This window comes from Bufo bufo, chromosome 9 (genome assembly GCF_905171765.1).
Source record: "Bufo bufo chromosome 9, aBufBuf1.1, whole genome shotgun sequence".
Taxonomy (NCBI): Eukaryota; Metazoa; Chordata; class Amphibia; order Anura; family Bufonidae; genus Bufo; species Bufo bufo.
The window spans coordinates 141,782,320-141,809,188 of record NC_053397.1 but is presented as its reverse complement, the minus strand read 5'-3'; the positions used below and the strand labels follow the sequence as shown (position 1 = coordinate 141,809,188).

The 26,869-nt window shown below is 42.5% G+C and overlaps 1 protein-coding gene across 1 annotated transcript in view; it reads right to left on the bottom strand.

Moving 5' to 3' along the window:
• Positions 1-26,869, bottom strand: part of L3MBTL2 (L3MBTL histone methyl-lysine binding protein 2) — an 837,765-nt gene that overhangs the window by 66,645 nt on the left and 744,251 nt on the right. The window lies entirely within an intron of this gene.

Below are 26,869 nucleotides of genomic sequence, written 5' to 3'. Positions count from 1 at the left end.
ATATGGATAAATGGCAATGAACAATACAGTTCTGTGTGGTGCAGTCTTTATGTGTGTGAAGTCGTGAAAAAAGAACAGGTGATGGTCCGTTCTTTTGAAAATCTGCAGCAAAATCCACACCACAGTGCAATTTATGCTGTGAATTTTGTTCATAATGGCTGAGAACCCTTAGGGCTGTTTCACACGAGTGAATGCCATGTGTGTCACCCGCAGCGTGAATGACAGCCAAGCCCCGCAATGGACAGCAGAGACACGGAGCATTAACATGATTGATAATGCTCTGTGCCTCTCTGTGATCTTTTTACTACAAAATCACAGTGAGATAAGGTTGTCACTGTGATTTTGTAGTAAAAAGATCACAGAGAGGCACAGAGCATTATCAATCATGTTAATGCTCCGTGTGTCTACTGTCCGGAGCGGAGCTTGGCACTGTGTCACGCAGTGAATTACCCGCACGGCATCCACTCGTGTGAAAAAGCCCCTAAAATCTTATCCACTTTGCTGGCACGTAAACACGGTGGACCTGCCACCACATATTTGTGTGCAGCAAATCTACAGCGTTTATGTCTGATGTGACAAGATGTACCCTAATATTTCCATGCAGCTATAGGGTGGGCCCCCAGAATCAGTTCCTCTGGTGTGGAGTGGGCACCCCAGTCCGACACTGGCCCCTAGGTGAATTCACCTGGTTTCTGGAGACCCTGCAACTCAATTGTATCCACATCTACTGGACACAAATACAATTGAGCACCTGGCAGCACCGGCGTAAGAAGGGAACTGTTGGTACCCTGTCCCTCCATTCCAGGCACTTCTCTGTGACATAGGCGATGTCACTGCGCCGCCTGCAATCTTCCACCAGAGTAAAGCTGCCAAAAGAGGCCTGTCTGCATAGCTGCATGATCGTCGTGGGACCACGTTGGGACCCTGGGACAGGTGAGTAGAAACTGTTCTCCCCTTTTCTGTTTATGTGCCCAAAAACTGACCCCTGACTCTAATACTGCCTCTAACTGACCACTGAGCCTAATACTGGACGCTAATACTGACCCAAACTGTAATATTGACCCCTTACCAAAATAATAACCCTAATCCTAATACAGAGCATAACCATAATGAGCTTAACCTTAATACCAATCCTAACACTGACCCTAATCTTATTACTATTTCAAACCCTAATACTAATATAACCCCAACACTACTCCTAACTCTAATACTAACCCTAAAACTAATTCTAACCGTAATAATGACCCTAACCCAAATAATGGCTCTAAGAGACTAGCACTAATACTAGGGTTAATTTGAAATTCTCATGTACACGATGCAGATTTTTTTCTGTGTGGATTTTGACCTGCGGTACGGATTTTAAAATCCGCAGCATATCAATAATTTTTTTTTTTTTTTAACGGATTTTCTCCATTCACTTTAATGGGGAGAGTAAAATCCGCATGCAGAATATCCGCACCAATTGATGCGGATTGGCCTCACGGATTTCCCTGTGAATAACTGCAGATTTCAGTGTGGATTCTCTGCACATAAATCCTTAACGTGTGCATTTACCCTAAAGGCTATGTACAACTTTGAGGGCAATTTTTTTTAATTACTGCATTGTATTCATTTTGAGCTAAAAATACATTTTTACATTGGTCTTTATTAAAAATATGACATCCTTTATTCTGTACAGGGCTGGCATGCTCTAGTAGCACCCTTTGGATTCCCTGTCTTTTCCTTCAGGCCAGGAGCAGATGGACTCCTTATATCTGCTCTATGACATCCTAAACACTCATTATAGCTCAGTTCTTATCTTACTGAATTTGGCTTAAATAAGTGTTTATGGTCTCTTAGTAGTTTAGAGATAAGGTTTACTAGATGACCGGCACAATGTGAAAGTACCAGTCATACAGCTAGACAAACAATTAACAGCACAATATTTTTTATAAAGACCAATTGAAAAAATGATTTTTAGCCAAAAATGAGTAACATGCAATCATTAAAAAAAATTGCCTCCGAAGTTGTACATAGCCTTTAACTGAACCCCCAATATCACATGTCCCTCACATAGTGACTATCTAAATATATCTGTACCTATTGCATCTGTTACACCTCGTATCTGACACACAGTATACAGACAGAGTACCGATACGTCAGGTACGAGGTGCAATAGATGCAATGGGTACAGATATATAGTATATACAGCTGTGTACTGATATATAGTATATACAACAGTGTACTTATATGTGTATCCACTGCATCTTATCCTATACTGTATATGCTGTATTTACTATATATCTGTACACACTGCATGTATTATACCTCGTACCTGCTGTTTATGCTATATGTCAGGTACAAGGTATAATAGATGCAGTGGGTACAGATATATAGTAAATACAGCAGTGTACTGACATATGAGTTACAAGGTATACCGTAAATTTGACCTTGTAGCTCACAGCAGTACACTGCTGTATATACTGTATATCTGAACCCACTGATATACTTCATGCTTGACCTGGCACAGTCCCACGATGATCACAAGCCTCTTCTGGGAGGTCTACTCTGGTGGAACATCGCAGGCGGTGCAATGACATTGCTTATATCTCTGTGAAGATTCTCATTTATCCAGGTCATGGTATATCTGTAAAGAATAAATCAAGGCAACTGGACGTACTGTAGATTTCTTGAAAACGTTTCACTCGTTCTTCCACCGAGCTTTCTCAATTTTGAGTGACTGTACAAGAATTCTTTGGGAATAAATATGTAACTGAATCAACATCTGGTAATTATACCCAGCATGGGGTCAGAGGTCATTATACCAAGCATGGAGTCAAAGGTGTTGATTCCATTATCCTAATTGGAGTCAGTAGGTGATAATGACCTCCCAGAAAAAGGTGTCAAGACAGCATTGTATGTGGCAGACAATAGATGTCTAACCCCCCTGCCTCTATTCAAGCTTGGCTTCTCCATTTTTACATAGATGGCCTCCTTCACACCTCGTTTGTACCAATCGGCCTCCTTATCCAAAACACGTACTTGACTGTCTTCAAAGGTGTAACCTGTTTCGTTTAGATGTAAGTAAACGGCTGAACCTTGACCAGAGGTTTTGGCTCTTCTATGCTGAGCCATATGCTGATGTAGTTGTTGTTTTGTTTCGCCGATATACAGTTCTGAGCATTCCTCATTGCACTGGACTGCGTACACAATGTTGCCCATCTTGTGTTTAGGCATTGGGTCTTTTGGGTGAACCAGTTGTTGCCTCAGTGTGTTGCTGGGTTTAAAGCAGACAGGGATGTGATGTTTATTAAAACTCAAAAGGATTTTTAATAAACATCACATCCCTGTCTGCTTTAAACCCAGCAACACACTGAGGCAAAAAATGGTTGACCCAAAAGACCCAACGCCTAAACACAAGATGGACAACATTGTGTACGCAGTCCAGTGCAATGAGGAATGCTCAGAACGGAATGCTCAGAACTGTATATCGGCGAAACAAAACAACAACTACATCAGCATATGGCTCAGCATAGAAGAGCCAAAACCTCTTCCGTGTACTTACATCTAAATGAAACAGGTCACACCTTTGAAGACAGTCAAGTACGTGTTTTGGATAAGGAGGCAGATTGGTATAAACGAGGTGTGAAGGAGGCCATTTACGTAAAAATGGAGAAGCCAAGCTTCTTGTCTGCCACATACAATGCTGTCTTGACACCTTTTTCTGGGAGGTCATTATCACCTACTGACTCCGATTAGGATAATGGAATCAACACCTTTGACCCCATGCTGGGTATAATGACCTCTGACCCCATGCTGGGTATAATTACCAGATGTTGATTCAGTTACATATTTATTCCCAGAGAATTCTTGTACAGTCACTCAGAATTGAGAAAGCTCGTTGGAAGAACGAGTGAAACGTTTTCAAGAAATCTACAGTAAGTCCAGTTGCCTTGATTTATTCTTTACAGATATTGCTTTTATTGGAAGCACCCAGAATGAAGGGACAGGGAACCAAAACTTCCCTTCATCTGCTGGCACTGCCAGATGCTCAATTGTATTTGTGTCCCGTAAATGCAAATACAATTGAGTGCAGGGGCTCCAGAAACCAGATGAATTCACCTGGTGCCTGGGAGCAGGTCTCACTTCCACCAGAATTTTACTGGGACAATCTGAACATAAAAACCGACCAAAAGGAGTGGGTCAATATAGTACAAAGAACACCAATGGTACCAAAGTAGTCCAAAATAGCATAATTTTATTAGAAAATCACAAAAACGCACATGATTGACACAAGTCACACAAAGACATTTAACACAGGTCACAATACATATTAAAAACCAACAGGACCGATGGTGAACTGCTGGTATATATAATAAAGTGCACGTGCAAAAATCTTGATTGGTTATGAGTAGAAAGGTATATTAGACCTGAGCGCTATGGCTCCAAAATTGCATCATACAACCCATATGCATATATTGTACAACAGATACCAATTTTGGGGGTGATAATACACGCCACAAAGGCTAACTGAGGCAATATGGTAACTACAATTAAAATAGGCACATAGAAAATACTGACCAAGCAACTGAATATACCACGCAGCAACACCACCGGTCCGCTCCCCAACGCACGTTTCGCGTTCAGCTTTTTCAAGGGGTACTGGCTGGTGTGATGAGGATAGTCCCTTAAATAGGTGGAACAGCTATGTCCTATTTGCTGATCGGCAGTCATTCATCAGATCACCAATCTCATTGGCTGGCCTGTTATCCGTCTGTTTCGACTCACCTGAATACTATCAAATGGCGGATGCCCTCTACATGGCCCTGGGCAGTCTGCCATGAACGCCGCGCCGCGCCCAGCCGGTCCGGAGGAGGACAGTCACGCAATTACTGCGCGATGATCGTCATCCAGGAGCGGCAGGCGGCGCCCCAGCCCGGCGCATGCGCAGACCGTCGGGCGCACCGCAACCGCCATATTGGTTGAGGGCATCTGGATCGGTCACTATCTAAATGGTATACCACAAGACCATACTTGCAATATTTGAACTCAATACAAATAACCCACAGTTTAGCAATTTGTATAAATGTATAATAACACCATTAAGTATATTTCAAATACAATATAAAATATGTCGATACAATACCCTCAGGGCAGGGGCGGCACACATAGACATCTGACATAGAAGAGGATTCTTTATGGTAAGAGCAGTGAGACTATGGAACTCTATGCCTGAGGAAGTGGTGATTAGGGATGAGTGAATCTACTTCAGATGAAACATCCAAAGTCGATTCGCATAATACTTTGTTTGAATGCTGCATGGAGCGGGCGCTCCGTACAGTATTAGAATGTATTGGCTCCTATGAGCCGACTTCTCATAATAACTTCATAAATTAAATTCTATTGTAAAAAAAAACATTTCCCGAACTCGGGTACCTTGGAACCGAACCAGAGTTCGGGAAATGTTTTTTTACAATAGAAATTAATTTATGAAGTTATTATGCGAAGTCTCGCAAGACTTCGCGAAGTAAAACCTTCGGCTCATAGGAGCCAATACATTCTAATACTGTACGGAGCGCCCGCTCCATGCAGTATTCAAAGTATTATGCGAATTGACTTTGGATGTTTCATCTGAAGTCGATTCGCTCACCCCTAATCACCACTTCCTCAGGCAGAGAGTTCTATAGTCTCACTGCTCTTACCATAAAGAATCCTCTTCTATGTTTGTGTACAAACCTTCTTTCCTCCAGACGCAGAGGATGTTCCCCTCGTCACAGTCACAGTCCTGGGGATAAATAGATGATGAGGGAGATCTCTGTACTGACCCCTGATATATTTATACTATATTTATACATAGTAATTAGATCTCCCCTTAGTCGTCTTAGTTGTGAATAAACCTAATTTTTATAATCTTTCTGGGTACTGTAGTCTTAGTTGCCCTTCTCTGAACACTCTGAAGCTCTGAGAGATAAGCAATAAAAGATACACAATATGTGCATCACCGTGTGCGAAAACGCCTATATTATTAAAATATGAAAATATTTATCCCAAACGGCGAAACCGAAAAAAAAAGAAAAAAATGGCCGATTCATGTTTTTGTTTTTTTTTAGCACTTCACCTCTCACTAAAAATGTAATAAAAAGAGATCAAAAAGTCATACACACCCCAAAATGGTATCAATGAAAAGTACAGACGCCTAGCAAAAAATAAATAAATCCAATAAGCTTCTCGTTGTTTTAGAAGGCGTACATGGTTGCCGCCTTGTGTTGGTCATTGTACACTGCTCAAAAAAATAAAGGTAACACAAAAATAACACATCCTAGATCTGAGTTAATTAAATATTCTTCTGAAATACTTTGTTCTTTACATAGTTGAATGTGCTGACAACAAAATCACACAAAAATTAAAAATGGAAATAAAATTTTTCAACCCATGGAGGTCTGGATTTGGAGTCACACTCAAAATTAAAGTGGAAAAACACACTACAGGCTGATCCAACTTTGATGTAATGTCCTTAAAACAAGTCAAAATGAGGCTCAGTAGTGTGTGTGGCCTCCACGTGCCTGTATGACCTCCCTACAACGCCTGTGCATGCTCCTGATGAGGTGGCGGACGGTCTCCTGAGGGATCTCCTCCCAGACCTGGACTAAAGCATGTGCCAACTCCTGGACAGTCTGTGGTGCATTGTGACGTTGGTGGATAGAGCGAGACATGATGTCCGAGATGTGCTCAATTGGATTCAGGTCTGGGGAACGGGCGGGCCAGTCCATAGCATCAATGCCTTCGTCTTGCAGGAACTGCTGACACACTCCAGCCACATGAGGTCTAGCATTGTCTTGCATTAGGAGGAACCCAGGGCCAACCGCACCAGCATATGGTCTAACAAGGGGTCTGAGGATCTCATCTCGGTACCTAATGGCAGTCAGGCTACCTCTGGCGAGCACATGGAGGGCTCTGCGGCCCTCCAAAGAAATGCCACCCCACACCATTATTGACCCAATGCCAAACCGGTCATGCTGGAGGATGTTGCTGGCAGCAGAACGTTCTCTACGGCGTCTCCAGACTCTGTCACGTCTGTCACATGTGCTCAGTGTGAACCTGCTTTCATCTGTGAAGAGCACAGTGGCGAATTTGCCAATCTTGGTGTTCTCTGGCAAATGCCAAACGTCCTGCACGGTGTTGGATGTAAGCACAACCCCCACCTGTGGACGTCGGGCCCTCATATCACCCTCATGGAGTCTGTTTCTGACCGTTTGAGCAGACACATGCACATTTGTGGCCTGCTGGAGGTCATTTGGCAGGGCTCTGGCAGTGCTTCTCCTGTTCCTCCTTGCACAAAGGCGGAGGTAGCGGTCCTGCTGCTGGGTTGTTGCCCTCCTACGGCCTCCTCCATGTCTCCTGATGTACAGGCCTGTCTCCTGGTAGCGCCTCCATGCTCTGGACACTACGCTGACAGACACAGCAAACCTTCTTGCCACAGCTCGCATTGATGTGCCATCCTGGATAAGCTGCACTACCTGAGCCACTTGTGTGGGTTGTAGACTCCGTCTCATGCTACCACTAGAGTGAAAGCACCGCCAGCATTCAAAAGTGACCAAAACATCAGCCAGGAAGCATAGGAACTGAGAAGTGGTCTGTGCTCACCACCTGCAGAACCACTCCTTTATTGTGGGTGTCTTGCTAATTGCCTATAATTTCCACCTGTTGTCTATCCCATTTGCACAACAGCATGTGAAATTGATTGTCACTCAGTGTTGCTTCCTAAGTGTACAGTTTGATTTCACAGAAGTGTGATTGACTTGGAGTTACATTGTGTTGTTTAAGTGTTCCCTTTATTTTTTTGAGCAGTGTACTTGCTTTCTAATCTGGAACTGCAGTTGAGCGATTGTGGAAAGTGGAAGCCAGTTTTTTATTGATTTTTTTTTACTTCTGATAGTTCATTTGTGGTTGATTCTATTGTGAATGGGTTGTGTGGTTTCTCCTACATAGAGAAGACTACAGTGGCACTTGATGAGGTAAACCACAATTGACGAGTCGCAAGTGAAAAAAACTTTTTACAGGAAACGATTTACCCATATGTCGGTGTACAAACCGGATTCCAAAAAAGATGGGACACTATACAAATCGTGAATAAAAACTGAATGCAATGATGTGGAGGTGCCAACTTCTAATATTCTATTCAGAATAGAACATAAATCACGGAACAAAAGTTTAAACTGAGAAAATGTACCATTTTAAGGGAAAAATATGTTGAATCGGAATTTCATGGTGTCAACAAATCCCCAAAAAGTTGGGACAAGGCCATTTTCCCCACTGTGTGGCATCTCCCCTTCTTCTTACAACACTCAACAGACGTCTGGGGACCGAGGAGACCAGTTTCTCAAGTTTAGAAATAGGAATGCTCTCCCATTCTTGTCTAATACAGGCCTCTAACTGTTCAATCGTCTTGGGCCTTCTTTGTTGCACCTTCCTCTTTATGATGCGCCAAATGTTCTCTATAGGTGAAAGATCTGGACTGCAGACTGGCCATTTCAGTACCCGGATCCTTCTCCTACGCAGCCATGATGTTGTGATTGATGCAGAATGTGGTCTGGCATTATCTTGTTGAAAAATGCAGGGTCTTCCCTGAAAGAGATGACGTCTGGATGGGAGCATATGTTGTTCTAGAACCTGAATCTATTTTTCTGCATTGATGGTGCCTTTCCAGACATGCAAGCTGCCCATGCCACACGCACTCATGCAACCCCATATCATCAGAGATGCAGGCTTCTGAACTGAGCGTTGATAACAACTTGGGTTGTCCTTGTCCTCTTTGGTCCGGATGACATGGCGTCCCAGATTTCCAAAAAGAACTTCGAATCGTGACTCGTCTGACCACAGAACAGTCTTCCATTTTGCCACACTCCATTTTAAATGATCCCTGGCCCAGTGAAAACGCCTGAGCTTGTGGATCTTGCTTAGAAATGGCTTCTTCTTTGCACTGTAGAGTTTCAGCTGGCATCGGCGGATGGCACGGTGGATTGTGTTCACTGACAATGGTTTCTGGAAGTATTCCTGAGCCCATTCTGTGATTTCCTTTACAGTAGCATTCCTGTTTGTGGTGTAGTGTCGTTTAAGGGCCCGGAGATCACGGGCATCCAGTATGGTTTTACGGCCTTGACCCTTACGAACAGAGATTGTTCCAGATTCTCGGAATCTTCGGATGATGTTATGCACAGTTGATGATGATAGATGCAAAGTCTTTGCAATTTTTCGCTGGGTAACACCTTTCTGATATTGCTCCACTATCTTTCTGCGCAACATTGTGGGAATTGGTGATCCTCTACCCATCTTGGCTTCTGAGAGACACTGCCACTCTGAGAAGCTCTTTTTATACCCAATCATGTTGCCAATTGACCTAATTAGTGTTAATTGGTCTTCCAGCTCTTCGTTATGCTCAAATTTACTTTTTCCAGCCTCTTATTGCTACTTGTCCCAACTTTTTGGGGATTTGTTGACACCGTGAAATTTTTAATCAACGTATTTTTCCTTTAAAATGATACATTTACTCGGATTAAACGTTTGATCTGTCATCTACGTTCTATTACAAATAAAATATTGACATTTGCCATCTCCACATCATTGCATTCAGTTTTTATTCACAATTTGTTTAGTGTCCCAACTTTTTTGGAATCCGGTTTGTATAATCTGGTCTCCTTTGATGATGTTGAAGCAACAGCTACACTGGAGGCATGGATTTGTGCCCTGGCATTGTGTCCTTAAGAAGGGCTGTTGGTTGGATGTGCTAACTATGTCGGCTTTAACTAATTGGTCTTTCAGATTCTGTGGTCATTTGAGGCACATCAGGGGTGGGGATTGGAAGGGTGAGATGGAGGGGTATGTTTCCTTCAGTAGTAGCCAATGTTTTTTTTATAATTCTTGTACGTACGTACAAATGGAACGCGGTATGGGGTGTCTCTATTCTGGTTGTTATTGGTTGGGTGATGGGTGTGGAACAATTCCTTGGTAAAAAGCGTATTTGGGTAACCTTGTTCGTTGAACTTAGAAGCCATGGTGTGGAGTTGTGTCTGTCGGGTATTGGGTTCAGAGACAATACGAGAGTCTTTTTTTGTTTCACGGGCGTAGCAGCTGATGTAGAGTAGAAAGCCGTTGTGGTCAGTCTGTTAAGTGTATAAGTCTGTACTGATGTTACCTGCTTCGTTTTTGAGCACCTTGGTATCAAGAAAGCTGATGGAATGAGTATCGGTATTGAGGGTAAATTGTAGTTCTGGTCTAGTGTTATTGAGCATTTTGGTGAATTGGATGAGTAAGTCATTCCACATGCAGAAAATAATCATCAATAAATCTAAGTCAGAAAATGGCATGTTGTTGCAAAGGGCTTATTGTGTATATACAGTACAGACCAAAAGTTTGGACACACCTTCTCATTCAAAGAGTTTTCTTTATTTTCATGACTATGAAGGCATCAAAACTATGAATTAAACACATGTGGAATTATATACATAACAAACAAGTGTGAAACAACTGAAAATATGTAATATTCTAGGTTCTTCAAAGTAGCCACCTTTTGCTTTGATTACTGCTTTGCACACTCTTGGCATTCTCTTGATGAGCTTCAAGAGGTAGTCCCCTGAAATGGTCTTCCAACAGTCTTGAAGGAGTTCCCAGAGATGCTTAGCACTTGTTGGCCCTTTTGCCTTCACTCTGCTGTCCAGCTCACCCCAAACCATCTCGATTGGGTTCAGGTCCGGTGACTGTGGAGGCCAGGTCATCTGGCGCAGCACCCCATCACTCTCCTTCATGGTCAAATAGCCCTTACTTTCAAAGTTTTCCCAATTTTTCGGGTGACTGACTGACTGACCTTCATTTCTTAAAGTAATGATGGCCACTCGTTTTTCTTTACTTAGCTGCTTTTTTCTTGGCATAATACAAATTCTAACAGTCTATTCAGTAGGACTATCAGCTGTGTATCCACCTGACTTTCCCTCAACGCAACTGATGGTCCCAACCCCATTTATAAGGCAAAAAATCCCACTTATTAAACCTGACAGGGCACACCTGTGAAGTGAAAACCAAAATTGCATCATACAACCTATATGCATATATTGTACAACAGATACCAATTTTGGGGGTGATAATACACGCCACAAAGGCTAACTGAGGCAATATGGTAACTACAATTAAAATAGGCACATAGAAAATACTGACCAAGCAACTGAATATACCACGCAGCAACACCACCAGTCCACTCCCCAACGCACGTTTCACGTTCAGCTTTTTCAAGGGGTACTGGCTGGTGTGATGAGGATAGTCCCTTAAATAGGTGGAACAGCTATGTCCTATTTGCTGATCGGCAGTCATTCATTAGATCACCAATCTCATTGGCTGGCCTGTTATCCGTCTGTTTCGACTCACCTGAATACTATCAAATGGCGGATGCTCTCTACATGGCGCCCGGCAGTCTTCCATGAACGCTGCGCCGGAAACCACGCCCAGCCGGTCCGGAGGAGGACAGTCACGCAATTACTGCGAGACGATCATCATCCAGTAGCGGCGGGCGGCGCCCCAGCCCGGCGCATGCGCAGACCGTCGGGCGCACCGCAACCGCCATATTGGTTGAGGGCATCTGGATCGGTCACTATCTAAATGGTATACCACAAGACCATACTTGCAATATTTGAACTCAATACAAATAACCCACAGTTTAGCAATTTGTATAAATGTATAATAACACCATTAAGTATATTTCAAATACAATATAAAATATGTCGATACAATACCCTCAGGGCAGGGGCGGCACACATAGACATCTGTCATGAGAGGAGACGCACACAGAGAGTTGGGTTACCACATTACTAGTCCCAACTGGGGTAAGAGTATATTTTAATATTTTTATATTATTTATTTTTATATTTACGTTTTTTATATGTTTTTTAGGGCAACACCAGTGTGAAACATGAGTGTACAGCGCAGTTGCGCTATACACACATCCTACAATACACTGGAATGGCCATTATCCACATTATAGTCTCCAATAATTCAGGGTATAAAATAGGATCAAACTGAAATTAGAGGAAAGTGAAAATATAATCGCATGCGCAAAAAAAAAATTTTTTCTATATGAATGTGCTGTGAATGAAAAGATCAAGTGTGACCTGTGAAAAAATGTCGATTAACTGGTGAAAATGATACATATCATATACACATCATGATACCCAATGAAATACTACATCACATATAAATGACATGTAAGACCAACCTGAGGGTTGGAAGTAAAGTGCTCCTCTCTTTATCCCTATGTGCCACATGTAATTGTGCACACAGGGGGAAAAAGAGATGTATGAATTTAAGTGCCTAAAAATAATAAAAATGGAAAATAGTGGCACAAAAAAAGGAGTGAAACATGAATGGAATACAATCCATCATGTGAGAGATACTATAAAATATGACCTGAACCCTTCATAATTGCCTAATTCTAAATGTGCACATATTGTCATAATACCCCCCACCCATTATTTATGGATAATAACCATTAACTGTCCCCATGATCTATTTATAAAGTCCATACATCTCTGTATACCTCCATAATCACATGCAGAACACGCCATGTGTACCACACCTGAATGCCGTACACACACTCATAGATTAGCCAGCCATTCGCAGAATGCACAGCCCACTAGAGATTCTCCCTCACACCACCATCACATAAAACATAAAAAGACCTGGACATAGCAAGGAGATTGTAGGAGGAGCTACTCACAGAAAGGAGGCAAAGGGTACCTTGTCATTGAGCCCATATGGTACCTGGGTCTGAAGTTTAACTATCCACTTACATGTCACCACCCCAAGAACCCAGATTCATTGTCGATGCAACGGACCTTCAGGTCCTGCCATCGGTTATTGTGTTTCAAGCGGAAGTGTCGCGCAACTGGTTTGAGATTCACTATCCGTTCTCTATCATCATCACCAACTTTGGATGCCGTGCGTATATCGCTTTGATGTTTCTGAATACATATGCGCAATTCACGAGTTGTCATGCCAATGTAGATTAATCCACATGGACATGTCGCATAATATATAACACCTGTGGTGCTACAATTGATGAAATGCACAATCTTATATACATTTTTACCAGAAGAATCATGAAAAGAGTCAGTCTTGATCATGGCCCTACAGATACTACAGTGCCCACAGGATATCGACCCCCATCTAGGCCCAAAAGTCCTGGGGTTTTGGTGGGACATAATGGCTGGATACCAAAATGTCATTGAGATTTTTGCTACGTCAAAATACCAATGTGGGAGTCGAAGTAAGCACTGAGTCAAGAACATGATCAGTCTGCAAAATCGGCCAGAACCTCACAAAGGTTTTCCTGATTTTGTTCCATTGTGTGCTATAGTCTGTGATCATGCAGACTGGTCGCGTTCTATCAGATGTAATATCTGACACTTTCTTGGGTTTAGTTGTGAGCAGGGCCTGTCGAGATGTATTTACCGCCCGTTTTTGCTTAAAGCGTTGCCGAAGCAACATTGACTCATCTTCAAAATCCTCTGTTGTGGTACATAATCTTTTTGCTCTTAAGAATTGTCCAATCGGTATAGATCGTTTTTGATGTTGAGGATGGAAGGAGGAGGCATGCAAAAGAGCATTAACAGCAGTGTCCTTACGGTGAACTCCAGTTGACAGGGTACCATCTGCAGATGTCTTGATGTTGATGTCCAGAAACGTCATTTGATGTTGAGATATGGTCTGTGTCACCCTGATGTTCCAATCATTCATATTAAGCTGTACCAAGAATGAATCCAATGCTGTCCTAGACCCCTGCCAAATAAACAGAATGTCGTCTATAAATCGCATCCAGGATATGACCTGACCATCTGCTTCATCCATTACCTTCTGTACATACTCGCGTTCCCAAAAGCCAAGGAATAAATTGGCGTATGAGGGCTCACAAGTCGCCCCCATCGCCACTCCTCGCAATTGGAGATAGTACCGATCCTTGAACAGGAAATGATTATGAGTCAAAACAAAATCCAACAAAATCATTAAAAATCCACTAGATCCGGTGACAAGTTCCTCGTCTGCAAGAAAAAGTTGGAGGCTCTTACTACCAACTCATGACGAATACAGGTGTAAAGCGACTCCACGTCGCAAGTTACGAGGTACATGTCACCCTCCATCTGGACACTTTCCAGACGCTTTAGCACATCAGTGGAGTCACGCACATATGACGGCAGACATCTGACGCATGGCTTGAGGTAAAAGTCCAAAAACCGACAAATGGGTTCACACAACCCGCCACACCCCGAAACTATTGGCCTGCCCGGGGGCTTAGATGGTGATTTGGGAACCTTAGGTAACAGTTATAGTGTGGGGGTTATTGGATGTTTCACCACCAAGCCATGAAATACAGTTTTATTAATAGTCGCTGACTCCACTGCTGCCGTCAAAATGCCCTGTATTTGCGTCTGGAAACTGTTGGTGGGATTAGATGTGAGTCTCCTATAACAGGCAGTGTCACGCAATTGACATCTCCACAGGCCACACCACCACGTTTCCGCCCTTGTCAGCCGGTTTGAATACCACATTTTTCATTGCCCGTAGTTGTTTTAAGGCTAATCTCTGAGAATGACTGAGATTGTCATATGGACGTTTTGTGGGAAGAGAAAATAGTTCCTTGACCACCATTTTAACAAATGTCTCGATTGCGGGACTGAGTGACAAGGGCGGAACCGTGACTGACCGACTACGAGTGAATGATGGAAATTTTGACTCACCTGTCTCCTGCTCCATCAGTAGATCCTCTAATATTCGAAGCGCCTCCAATTCCTGCGGGGCTGTGAAGATATCATCAAAACATGATTTAGAGAAATGTTTCCTGAAGACAAGTTTTCTAGCAAAAAGAAAGGTATCTTTAATTGCAGTAAAGTTGTCATACAGGGACACAGGTCTAAAGGAAAGTCCCAAGGACAGGACCTCCAAATGGGATCTAGATACCTGGATATTTGAAAGGTTAATTACCTTCAACTCCCCACTCCTAGAGTCCTCCAAGTTGTTAAATTTTCATTTTATAGGTGTTTTGGATGGGGCCATAGTGGGGGCCGCTGAGACCAATCCCTGTGCGTGCTGGGAGTAGTTACTCCGTGAGGACGTCACCGAGCCTGAGGCCGATCGATCAGTGCTGCGCTTGTAATGCCAACGAAATACGCGTTGGTTTTGGTAATCAAAGATGTCGCGGTGAAATTTCTTCGCCTTCATCTCTTGGATTTCCTTATCCCAGCGTGTTTGATCATTATTCAAATCCTGTTCAAAACGTGTCATCACACCAGAATCTCCTATTGCCCGCAGTTTCTCTTGCAGCGGTGTAATTGATTTTTCAATATCATCCAGTTGCTTCTTCTCATAGCCAATCAATAATTCAATGAATGTCCGTGAGCACAATTTGCAGGCCTCCTCCCATCTTTGTTTCAGGACATCATCTTCTCAGGTTGGTCTTACATGTCATTTATATGTGATGTAGTATTTCATTGGGTATCATGATGTGTATATGATATGTATCATTTTCACCAGTTAATCGACATTTTTTCACAGGTCACACTTGATCTTTTCATTCACAGCACATTCATATAGAAAAAATTTTTTTTTTGCGCATGCGATTATATTTTCACTTTCCTCTAATTTCAGTTTGATCCTATTTTATACCCTGAATTATTGGAGACTATAATGTGGATAATGGCCATTCCAGTGTATTGTAGGATGTGTGTATAGCGCAACTGCGCTGTACACTCATGTTTCACACTGGTGTTGCCCTAAAAAACATATAAAAAACGTAAATATAAAAATAAATAATATAAAAATATTAAAATATACTCTTACCCCAGTTGGGACTAGTAATGTGGTAACCCAACTCTCTGTGTGCGTCTCCTCTCATGACAGATGTCTATGTGTGCCGCCCCTGCCCTGAGGGTATTGTATCGACATATTTTATATTGTATTTGAAATATACTTAATGGTGTTATTATACATTTATACAAATTGCTAAACTGTGGGTTATTTGTATTGAGTTCAAATATTGCAAGTATGGTCTTGTGGTATACCATTTAGATAGTGACCGATCCAGATGCCCTCAACCAATATGGCGGTTGCGGTGCGCCCGACGGTCTGCGCATGCGCCGGGCTGGGGCGCCGCCCGCCGCTACTGGATGATGATCGTCTCGCAGTAATTGCGTGACTGTCCTCCTCCGGACCGGCTGGGCGTGGTTTCCGGCGCAGCGTTCATGGAAGACTGCCGGGCGCCATGTAGAGAGCATCCGCCATTTGATAGTATTCAGGTGAGTCGAAACAGACGGATAACAGGCCAGCCAATGAGATTGGTGATCTAATGAATGACTGCCGATCAGCAAATAGGACATAGCTGTTCCACCTATTTAAGGGACTATCCTCATCACACCAGCCAGTACCCCTTGAAAAAGCTGAACGTGAAACGTGCGTTGGGGAGTGGACTGGTGGTGTTGCTGCGTGGTATATTCAGTTGCTTGGTCAGTATTTTCTATGTGCCTATTTTAATTGTAGTTACCATATTGCCTCAGTTAGCCTTTGTGGCGTGTATTATCACCCCCAAAATTGGTATCTGTTGTACAATATATGCATATAGGTTGTATGATGCAATTTTGGTTTTCACTTCACAGGTGTGCCCTGTCAGGTTTAATAAGTGGGATTTCTTGCCTTATAAATGGGGTTGGGACCATCAGTTGCGTTGAGGGAAAGTCAGGTGGATACACAGCTGATAGTCCTACTGAATAGACTGTTAGAATTTGTATTATGCCAAGAAAAAAGCAGCTAAGTAAAGAAAAACGAGTGGCCATCATTACTTTAAGAAATGAAGGTCAGTCAGTCAGTCACCCGAAAAATTGGGAAAACTTTGAAAGTAAGGGCTATTTGACCATGAAGGAGAGTGATGGGGTGCTGCGCCAGATGACCTGGCCTCCACAGTCACCGGACCTGAACCCAATCGAGATGGTTTGGGGTGAGCTGGACAGCAGAGTGAAGGCAAAAGGGCCAACAAGTGCTAAGCATCTCTGGGAACTCCTTCAAGACTGTTGGAAGACCATTTCAGGGGACTACCTCTTGAAGCTCATCAAGAGAATGCCAAGAGTGTGCAAAGCAGTAATCAAAGCAAAAGGTGGCTACTTTGAAGAACCTAGAATATTACATATTTTCAGTTGTTTCACACTTGTTTGTTATGTATATAATTCCACATGTGTTTAATTCATAGTTTTGATGCCTTCATAGTCATGAAAATAAAGAAAACTCTTTGAATGAGAAGGTGTGTCCAAACTTTTGGTCTGTACTGTATATACACAATAAGCCCTTTGCAACAACATGCCATTTTCTGACTTAGATTTATTGATGATTATTTTCTGCATGTGGAATGACTTACTCATCCAATTCACCAAAATGCTCAATAACACTAGACCAGAACTACAATTTACCCTCAATACCGATACTCATTCCATCAGCTTTCTTGATACCAAGGTGCTCAAAAACGAAGCAGGTAACATCAGTACAGACTTATACACTTAACAGACTGACCACAACGGCTTTCTACTCTACATCAGCTGCTACGCCCGTGAAACAAAAAAAGACTCTCGTATTGTCTCTGAACCCAATACCCGACAGACACAACTCCACACCATGGCTTCTAAGTTCAACGAACAAGGTTACCCAAATACGCTTTTTACCAAGGAATTGTTCCACACCCATCACCCAACCAATAACAACCAGAATAGAGACACCCCATACCGCGTTCCATTTGTACGTACGTACAAGAATTATAAAAGAATAATTGGCTACTACTGAAGGAAACATACCCCTCCATCTCACCCTTCCAATCCCCACCCCTGATGTGCCTCAAATGACCACAGAATCTGAAAGACCAATTAGTTAAAGCCGACATAGTTAGCACATCCAACCAACAGCCCTTCTTAAGGACACAATGCCAGGGCACAAATCCATGCCTCCAGTGTAGCTGTTGCTTCAACATCATCAAAGGAGACCAGATTATACAAACCGGATTCCAAAAAAGTTGGGACACTAAACAAATTGTGAATAAAAACTGAATGCAATGATGTGGAGATGGCAAATGTCAATATTTTATTTGTAATAGAACGTAGATGACAGATCAAACGTTTAATCCGAGTAAATGTATCATTTTAAAGGAAAAATACGTTGATTAAAAATTTCACGGTGTCAACAAATCCCCAAAAAGTTGGGACAAGTAGCAATAAGAGGCTGGAAAAAGTAAATTTGAGCATAACGAAGAGCTGGAAGACCAATTAACACTAATTAGGTCAATTGGCAACATGATTGGGTATAAAAAGAGCTTCTCAGAGTGGCAGTGTCTCTCAGAAGCCAAGATGGGTAGAGGATCACCAATTCCCACAATGTTGCGCAGAAAGATAGTGGAGCAATATCAGAAAGGTGTTACCCAGCGAAAAATTGCAAAGACTTTGCATCTATCATCATCAACTGTGCATAACATCATCCGAAGATTCCGAGAATCTGGAACAATCTCTGTTCGTAAGGGTCAAGGCCGTAAAACCATACTGGATGCCCGTGATCTCCGGGCCCTTAAACGACACTACACCACAAACAGGAATGCTACTGTAAAGGAAATCACAGAATGGGCTCAGGAATACTTCCAGAAACCATTGTCAGTGAACACAATCCACCGTGCCATCCGCCGATGCCAGCTGAAACTCTACAGTGCAAAGAAGAAGCCATTTCTAAGCAAGATCCACAAGCTCAGGCGTTTTCACTGGGCCAGGGATCATTTAAAATGGAGTGTGGCAAAATGGAAGACTGTTCTGTGGTCAGACGAGTCACGATTCGAAGTTCTTTTTGGAAATCTGGGACGCCATGTCATCCGGACCAAAGAGGACAAGGACAACCCAAGTTGTTATCAACGCTCAGTTCAGAAGCCTGCATCTCTGATGATATGGGGTTGCATGAGTGCGTGTGGCATGGGCAGCTTGCATGTCTGGAAAGGCACCATCAATGCAGAAAAATAGATTCAGGTTCTAGAACAACATATGCTCCCATCCAGACGTCATCTCTTTCAGGGAAGACCCTGCATTTTTCAACAAGATAATGCCAGACCACATTCTGCATCAATCACAACATCATGGCTGCGTAGGAGAAGGATCCGGGTACTGAAATGGCCAGTCTGCAGTCCAGATCTTTCACCTATAGAGAACATTTGGCGCATCATAAAGAGGAAGGTGCAACAAAGAAGGCCCAAGACGATTGAACAGTTAGAGGCCTGTATTAGACAAGAATGGGAGAGCATTCCTATTTCTAAACTTGAGAAACTGGTCTCCTCGGTCCCCAGACGTCTGTTGAGTGTTGTAAGAAGAAGGGGAGATGCCACACAGTGGGGAAAATGGCCTTGTCCCAACTTTTTGGGGATTTGTTGACACCATGAAATTCCGATTCAACATATTTTTCCCTTAAAATGGTACATTTTCTCAGTTTAAACTTTTGTTCCGTGATTTATGTTCTATTCTGAATAAAATATTAGAAGTTGGCACCTCCACATCATTGCATTCAGTTTTTATTCACGATTTGTATAGTGTCCCATCTTTTTTGGAATCCGGTTTGTACACCGACATATGGGTAAATCGTTTCCTGTAAAAAGTTTTTTTCACTTGCGACTCGTCAATTGTGGTTTACCTCATCAAGTGCCACTGTAGTCTTCTCTATGTAGGAGAAACCACACAACCCATTCACAATAGAATCAACCACAAATGAACTATCAGAAGTAAAAAAAAATCAATAAAAAACTGGCTTCCACTTTCCACAATCGCTCAACTGCAGTTCCAGATTAGAAAGCAAGTACACTGCTCAAAAAAATAAAGGGAACACTTAAACAACACAATGTAACTCCAAGTCAATCACACTTCTGTGAAATCAAACTGTACACTTAGGAAGCAACACTGAGTGACAATCAATTTCACATGCTGTTGTGCAAATGGGATAGACAACAGGTGGAAATTATAGGCAATTAGCAAGACACCCACAATAAAGGAGTGGTTCTGCAGGTGGTGAGCACAGACCACTTCTCAGTTCCTATGCTTCCTGGCTGATGTTTTGGTCACTTTTGAATGCTGGCGGTGCTTTCACTCTAGTGGTAGCATGAGACGGAGTCTACAACCCACACAAGTGGCTCAGGTAGTGCAGCTTATCCAGGATGGCACATCAATGCGAGCTGTGGCAAGAAGGTTTGCTGTGTCTGTCAGCGTAGTGTCCAGAGCATGGAGGCGCTACCAGGAGACAGGCCTGTACATCAGGAGACATGGAGGAGGCCGTAGGAGGGCAACAACCCAGCAGCAGGACCGCTACCTCCGCCTTTGTGCAAGGAGGAACAGGAGAAGCACTGCCAGAGCCCTGCCAAATGACCTCCAGCAGGCCACAAATGTGCATGTGTCTGCTCAAACGGTCAGAAACAGACTCCATGAGGGTGATATGAGGGCCCGACGTCCACAGGTGGGGGTTGTGCTTACATCCAACACCGTGCAGGACGTTTGGCATTTGCCAGAGAACACCAAGATTGGCAAATTCGCCACTGTGCTCTTCACAGATGAAAGCAGGTTCACACTGAGCACATGTGACAGACGTGACAGAGTCTGGAGACGCCGTAGAGAACGTTCTGCTGCCAGCAACATCCTCCAGCATGACCGGTTTGGCATTGGGTCAATAATGGTGTGGGGTGGCATTTCTTTGGAGGGCCGCAGAGCCCTCCATGTGCTCGCCAGAGGTAGCCTGACTGCCATTAGGTACCGAGATGAGATCCTCAGACCCCTTGTTAGACCATATGCTGGTGCGGTTGGCCCTGGGTTCCTCCTAATGCAAGACAATGCTAGACCTCATGTGGCTGGAGTGTGTCAGCAGTTCCTGCAAGACGAAGGCATTGATGCTATGGACTGGCCCGTCCGTTCCCCAGACCTGAATCCAATTGAGCACATCTGGGACATCATGTCTCGCTCTATCCACCAACGTCACAATGCACCACAGACTGTCCAGGAGTTGGCACATGCTTTAGTCCAGGTCTGGGAGGAGATCCCTCAGGAGACCGTCCGCCACCTCATCAGGAGCATGCACAGGCGTTGTAGGGAGGTCATACAGGCACGTGGAGGCCACACACACTACTGAGCCTCATTTTGACTTGTTTTAAGGACATTACATCAAAGTTGGATCAGCCTGTAGTGTGTTTTTCCACTTTAATTTTGAGTGTGACTCCAAATCCAGACCTCCATGGGTTGAAAAATTTTATTTCCATTTTTAATTTTTGTGTGATTTTGTTGTCAGCACATTCAACTATGTAAAGAACAAAGTATTTCAGAAGAATATTTAATTAACTCAGATCTAGGATGTGTTATTTTTGTGTTACCTTTATTTTTTTGAGCAGTGTACAATGACCAACACAAGGCGGCAACCATGTACGCCTTCTAAAACAACGAGAAGCTTATTGGATTTATTTATTTTTTGCTAGGCGTCTGTACTTTTCATTGATACCATTTTGGGGTGTGTATGACTTTTTGATCTCTTTTTATTACATTTTTAGTGAGAGGTGAAGTGCTAAAAAAAACCAAAAACATGAATCGGCCATTTTTTTTTTTTTTTTTCGGTTTCGCCGTTTGGGATAAATATTTTCATATTTTAATAATATAGGCGTTTTCGCACACGGTGATGCACATATTGTGTATCTTTTATTGCTTATCTCTCAGAGCTTCAGAGTGTTCAGAGAAGGGCAACTAAGACTACAGTACCCAGAAAGATTATAAAAATTAGGTTTATTCACAACTAAGACGACTAAGGGGAGATCTAATTACTATGTATAAATATAGTATAAATATATCAGGGGTCAGTACAGAGATCTCCCTCATCATCTATTTATCCCCAGGACTGTGACTGTGACGAGGGGAACATCCTCTGCGTCTGGAGGAAAGAAGGTTTGTACACAAACATAGAAGAGGATTCTTTATGGTAAGAGCAGTGAGACTATAGAACTCTCTGCCTGAGGAAGTGGTGATTAGGGATGAGCGAATCGACTTCAGATGAAACATCCAAAGTCAATTCGCATAATACTTTGAATACTGCATGGAGCGGGCGCTCCGTACAGTATTAGAATGTATTGGCTCCTATGAGCCGAAGGTTTTACTTCGCGAAGTCTTGCGAGACTTCGCATAATAACTTCATAAATTAATTTCTATTGTAAAAAAACATTTCCCGAACTCTGGTTCGGTTCCAAGGTACCCGAGTTCGGGAAATGTTTTTTTTTACAATAGAATTTAATTTATGAAGTTATTATGAGAAGTCGGCTCATAGGAGCCAATACATTCTAATACTGTACGGAGCGCCCGCTCCATGCAGCATTCAAACAAAGTATTATGCGAATCGACTTTGGATGTTTCATCTGAAGTAGATTCACTCATCCCTAATCACCACTTCCTCAGGCATAGAGTTCCATAGTCTCACTGCTCTTACCATAAAGAATCCTCTTCTATGTCAGATGTCTATGTGTGCCGCCCCTGCCCTGAGGGTATTGTATCGACATATTTTATATTGTATTTGAAATATACTTAATGGTGTTATTATACATTTATACAAATTGCTAAACTGTGGGTTATTTGTATTGAGTTCAAATATTGCAAGTATGGTCTTGTGGTATACCATTTAGATAGTGACCGATCCAGATGCCCTCAACCAATATGGCGGTTGCGGTGCGCCCGACGGTCTGCGCATGCGCCGGGCTGGGGCGCCGCCTGCCGCTCCTGGATGACGATCATCGCGCAGTAATTGCGTGACTGTCCTCCTCCGGACCGGCTGGGCGCGGCGCGGCGTTCATGGCAGACTGCCCAGCGCCATGTAGAGGGCATCCGCCATTTGATAGTATTCAGGTGAGTCGAAACAGACGGATAACAGGCCAGCCAATGAGATTGGTGATCTGATGAATGACTGCCGATCAGCAAATAGGACATAGCTGTTCCACCTATTTAAGGGACTATCCTCATCACACCAGCCAGTACCCCTTGAAAAAGCTGAACGCGAAACGTGCGTTGGGGAGCGGACCGGTGGTGTTGCTGCGTGGTATATTCAGTTGCTTGGTCAGTATTTTCTATGTGCCTATTTTAATTGTAGTTACCATATTGCCTCAGTTAGCCTTTGTGGCGTGTATTATCACCCCCAAAATTGGTATCTGTTGTACAATATATGCATATGGGTTGTATGATGCAATTTTGGAGCCATAGCGCTCAGGTCTAATATACCTTTCTACTCATAACCAATCAAGATTTTTGCACGTGCACTTTATTATAATATATACCAGCAGTTCACCATCGGTCCTGTTGGTTTTTAATATGTATTGTGACCTGTGTTAAATGTCTTTGTGTGACTTGTGTCAATCATGTGCGTTTTTGTGATTTTCTAATAAAATTATGCTATTTTGGACTACTTTGGTACCATTGGTGTTCTTTGTACTATATTGACCCACTCCTTTTGGTCGGTTTTCATGCTATAATCAGGGGTGGGCCCTGAACTTGTTTTGGGCTATATATAGGTTCACAATCTGAACATAACCAGAATACCATAAGTTAGTCCTCAAATTACTCAATATCGTCTTGAGAGACATCTTCTTCCTCTATGCAAACATTTGGTACCGCCATGAGTGAAAATGTAGCACTCCCTTACGCCAACAGATATATGGCACACTTCAAAGAATCACATATATATACAATAAGCCCTTTGCAACAACATGCCATTTTCTGACTTAGATTTATTGATGATTATTTTCTGCATGTGGAATGACTTACTCATCCAATTCACCAAAATGCTCAACAACACTAGACCAGAACTACAATTTAACCTCAATACCGATACTCATTCCATCAGTTTTCTTGATACCAAGGTGCTCAAAAACGAAGCAGGTAACATCAGTACAGACTTATACACTTAACAGACTGACCACAACGGCTTTCTACTCTACATCAGCTGCTACGCCTGTGAAACAAAAAAAGACTCTCGTATTGTCTCTGAACCCAATACCCGACAGACATAACTCCACACCATGGCTTCTAAGTTCAACGAACAAGGTTACCCAAATACGCTTTTGTTCCACACCCATCACCCAACCAATAACAACCAGAATAGAGACACCCCATACCGCGTTCCATTTGTACGTACGTACAAGAATTATAAAAAAAACATTGGCTACTACTGAAGGAAACATACCCCTCCATCTCACCCTTCCAATCCCCACCCCTGATGTGCCTCAAATGACCACAGAATCTGAAAGACCAATTAGTTAAAGCCGACATAGTTAGCACATCCAACCAACAGCCCTTCTTAAGGACACAATGCCAGGGCACAAATCCATGCCTCCAGTGTAGCTGTTGCTTCAACATCATCAAAGGAGACCAGATTATACACTGACATATGGGTAAATCGTTTCCTGTAAAAAAAAAATTTCACTTGCGACTCGTCAATTGTGGTTTACCTCATCAAGTGCCACTGTAGTCTCCTCTATGTAGGAGAAACCACACAACCCATTCACAATAGAATCAACCACAAATGAACTATCAGAAGTAAAATTTTTTTTTATAAAAAACTGTCTTCCACTTTCCACCATCGCTCAACTGCAGTTCCAGATTAGAAAGCAAGTACAATGACCAACACAAGGTGGCAACCATGTATGCCTTCTAAAACAACGAGAAGCTTATTGGATTTATTTATTTTTTGCTAGGCGTCTGTACTTTTCATTGATACCATTTTGGGGTGTTTATGACTTTTTGATCTCTTTTTATTAAATTTTTTGTGAGAGGTGAAGTGCTAAAAAACAAAATCCATGAATCGGCCATTTATTTAATTTTTTTCTGTTTCACCGTTTGACGTTTGGGATAAATATTTTCATATTTTAATAATATAGGCGTTTTCGCACACGGTGATGCACATATTGTGTATTTTTTATTGCTCATCTCTCAGAGCTGGAGAGTGTTCAGAGAAGGGCAACTGGAGACTACAGTACCCAGAAAGATTATAAAAATTTGGTTTATTCACAACTAAGACGACTAAGGGGAGATCTAATTACTATGTATAAATATAGTATAAATATATCAGGGGTCAGTACAGAGATCTCTCTCATCATCTATTTATCCCCAGGACTGTGACGAGGGGAACATCCTCTGCGTCTGGAGGAAAGAAGGTTTGTACACAAACATAGAAGAGGATTCTTTATGGTAAGAGCAGTGAGACTATGGAACTCTCTGCCTGAGGAAGTGGTGATTAGGGATGAGCGAATCGACTTCAGATGAAACATCCAAAGTCGATTCGCATAATACTTTGTTTGAATACTGCATAGCGCGGGGGCGCTCCGTACAGTATTAGAATGTATTGGCTCCTATGAGCCGAAGTTATTACTTCGCGAAGTCTTGCGAGACTTCGCATAATAACTTCATAAATTAATTTCTATTGTAAAAAAACATTTCCCGAACTCTGGTTCGGTTCCAAGGTACCCGAGTTCGGGAAATGTTTTTTTTTACAATAGAATTAAATTTATGAAGTTATTATGAGAAGTCGGCTCATAGGAGGCTCATAGGAGCCAATACATTCTAATACTGTACGGAGTGCTTGCTCAGTACAGCATTCAAACGAAGTATTATGTAAATCCCTAGTGGTGATGCTGAATTTACTAAAGTAATTCAAGAGGGGTCTGGATGTATTTCTGGAGTGTAATAATATTACAGGCTATAGCTACAAGAATGGGGTTGTTGATCCAGGGAGTTATTCTGATTGCCTGACTGGAGTCGGGAAGGAATTTTTTTCCCCTAAAGTGAGGAAAATTGGCTTCTACCTCAGTTTTTTTTTTTTACCTTCCTCTGGATCAACTTGCAGGATAACAGGCTGAACTAGATGGACAGATGTTACTAATATTATAGTAACTATTTTACATGGCAAAAGGGGGGTGATTTGATTTATTTTTTATTTTTAAACTCCCCATAGGGAACTAACAAGCAATCATCAGCATTGGCTTGAATGAGAAATAGACTGTACTCCTATGGAGCCCTGCCACAGACAGTGGCTCCATAGGAACTAATGTATGGCAGCCTCTTGTCACTCAGGAGTACAGAGGCTGCTCCACACTGCATACAGCTACCCTGAATATCGTCGGGGGGAGCCGGAGAACACCCGGAAGTGCAAGCTTCTGGGTTCTTGTGAGTTCAGACTCCGTAGTCACATCTGACCACGGCATCTGTAGTGTTAAAAGTCAGCCGATCACAGACACTAGTCCCGGATACTTGCAGTTTAAAACAGCAGGTACCCAGTGGCTATGGCGCCCACTCGCAAGCGGATGCCATCTTTAGAGTCCCGGCCAGAGCCGTACTGACTCTGGTCGGGAAGGGCTTAATACACACTGAAAGTGATTTTTTTTTTATTAACTAAACTATTTTCTTTTAACAATAAATTGTTTTGTCCTACTTTATCCATTCTATATATGGCTCAGTTTGAAGAAACATGCATTTATTCTGAATTTAATCTTTTTTTGTCGGACACTGTCTGGTATGGGAGCTACTTGGACGATGTTCATACCAGTCTTTGTGTTATATTTAAATAGGATTTCATGTAATCTTGTATTTACCTATTCCTATGATACTGTAACAATCAGCCTACGTCAAACAAACTATTATTTAAATCAAGGGGGTCATTTATCAAACTGGTGTAAAGTAGAACTGGCTTAGTTTCACATAGCAACCAATCAGATTCCACCTTTCATTTTCCAAAGGATCTGTCAAAAATGAAAGGTGGAATCTAATTGGTTGCTATGAGCAACTAAGCC